Source organism: Macadamia integrifolia, unplaced genomic scaffold (genome assembly GCF_013358625.1).
Source record: "Macadamia integrifolia cultivar HAES 741 unplaced genomic scaffold, SCU_Mint_v3 scaffold1985, whole genome shotgun sequence".
NCBI lineage: Eukaryota > Viridiplantae > Streptophyta > Magnoliopsida > Proteales > Proteaceae > Macadamia > Macadamia integrifolia.
The window spans coordinates 92,511-95,018 of record NW_024868451.1 but is presented as its reverse complement, the minus strand read 5'-3'; the positions used below and the strand labels follow the sequence as shown (position 1 = coordinate 95,018).

The following is a 2,508-nucleotide window of genomic DNA, read 5'->3' as shown; positions in this document are numbered from 1 at the left end:
AAGAACTCCGATGACAACAGTATTCGCCAAACGGCCAACCGATATTTCCAATAGAAATATCATTACTCTCTTATTCCAACATGAGAAAGCTAATGACAGCCAGGACGAAAAACACAATGGTAGTGAAAAACAACGAGATAATCAATCACCAATTGTAAGGGTTTGGGATAGGGGAATCAAGGTTAATGTTGCTGGAGACATACAAGAGGGAGAGGAAGAAGAAAAAAGGGCAAAATATTACAACAAAAGTTTTTACTCTAAAAGAGGTCTCAAGTAGCGTGTGGTTTTGAGCTCAACTTCTTTTATCTTATGGAGTGTTTAATGCTTTTAACTATTTTCAATGAAAATTCAATATTCTCATTTAACCTCGGCATGACCCAATTCATGTGGTTGATAGACATCTGAAGTGTTTAGTGTTCTTCACTATTTTTAGTGAAAGTTGAATAATTCTTATTTAACCTCGGTATAACCTGATCCATGTGGTTACTTGCCAGACTAGTATGTGGGAAGACCTATATATCTACCAATAAAGGAGAAAAAAAAAAGCTAAAAAAATTAAAAGAAAACTATTTAAACAACCAGTTGTAACAACCTTAGTTATATTTTATGGTTTATTATTTAACGCTTTTAAGGCATTTTCTCCATTTAATATGAACCAAAAAAGCTTTAAGGCATTTTCTCCATTTAATATGAACTAAAAAAGCTTTAAGGTCTCCCACAAGTCCATCACCACATGTCATAAGTCCTTTCAAATATTGTACCCAAAAAAAAAACCTTTCAAACAATGGTTGCTTATATAAGGGCCCTCCATTATATATTGAGTGGGATATTGGGATCCTTTCCAACTACTCTTCCTACAATCTGACATATGTATATTTGGGAGATGAATCAGATCCCCATCTCACTGCCTTATCTTACACCCAATCAAGTGCTGAGGATAAAGATAGAAAACATTCTGATTAGCTAGGTGGGAAGCGTGAGTGCACGTTATCAGAAAAAAAAAAAAAGAAGGTAATTTACAAAGCCAACCCCTGAATAATACCATAATTATAAAAACATCCCATCTGTTTCATCAAATTAGACTCAGACCCCCTACCGTCAGTCACTGTTAGTTAAACGTTAATATGACTGTTATACTATTTTCACTAAAACTCATTTTAGCTCAATCACCTCCACCTACCCCATTCTTCCCATCTCCCTTTACCTGTTCCCATTTCAACAACAAAAAAAAGGGCCACTTTTGTCATTCTACATTATCCATCATTGCCATTTCCTCATACTTTGCATGAACAGGAAGGGGACTTGCAAAAGCAACAAATTGACAAAAATGGCGAAAAGTGAGAAAGATTACTGTGATTATGTGAATTTACCTTATCGAGAGCTCCGAGGCACATTGGCAGCTAGAATAGGAAGAGTTCCAGCAATTCCACTCCAAGTTCTTCACGGCGGCAATATGTATCACGTTATGGTGTGAACAAAGGTTGAACGCAGCAGGACAACTTTTTTTTTTTTAACCAAAAGATGCAAAACTCGAAAAAATATATCAATGGAGCATCCACTGCTTTCTGGTCGTCCTTCTTCTCCTGTGGAAGTGCCTTTTTTTCCTCTTTTTATGCTTCAAAGAATTCACCTTCGACCTTCTTTTTCTTCTTTTCACCTTCCTTTGCAAAATACTTATCGTCATATGTCTCTGCATTTACACTAGAAATGTCTACCTCGGTGGAGATTCCAATCACATATGATTGGTTAACACAGCGTAGAGGAACACCATTGACCTTGAATGGCCCCATAACGAGAAGCAATCCAAACGGAAGTTGCTTAAGGAAAACAACTCTTTTCCCCTTAAACCTCCTAGCAAGGATAATCAAAATCGTTCCAGGAGTAATACTCTACCTGAGTTTATCTTGTGCTTGTTAACAAGCGGCTTCTTGACATCATCGCCGGGATAGAACTTGGGAGGCTTTTCTTCAGGTTTCAGTGCAGTCGGCTTGGCGTCGTGTCGAGGGAAGACACCGTCGGTATTGGCCTTGATGAGAGTCCCTTTCTGTATAAGTCCCTCAAACCCTTGACGTCCCACAGAAACATAGTATTGCATCATAGGTCACGCTTGGTTGAGGAATGTGGATGTTTTGGCTCTCAAGCGACGTCTGTAGCGAATTCACACGTTTGTTCCGCCTTGTCTCCACGAGGTCCTATGCGTTGCATTCTGTTGTCGTCTATAGTTGATGCCACTGCCGTTGCTCTAAATGATCGCCGGTGGTCCAAAAATTACAATTTGGGTGAAAGAAATATTAACTTATTGCAAGGGTATTTTAGGTACTTCATATTTAATAAGGGTATTTTAGGTACTTCATATTTAATAAGGGTATTTTAGGTACTTCATATTTAATAAGGGTATTTTAGTATTTAAAATAAAATATAGTTACTGATATCAACATATAAGGTATATTCTTTAATAGTGACTGACAATAAGGAGTTTAAGTCTAATTTGATGAAACAGAGAGAGTA

At 37.4% G+C, this 2,508-nt stretch overlaps 1 pseudogene; it reads right to left on the bottom strand.

The window, feature by feature from the left end:
* Positions 1-1,243: 1,243 nt before the first annotated feature.
* LOC122065366 lies at positions 1,244-2,098 on the bottom strand (annotated as a pseudogene).
* Between the last annotated feature and the right edge of the window lie 410 nt (positions 2,099-2,508).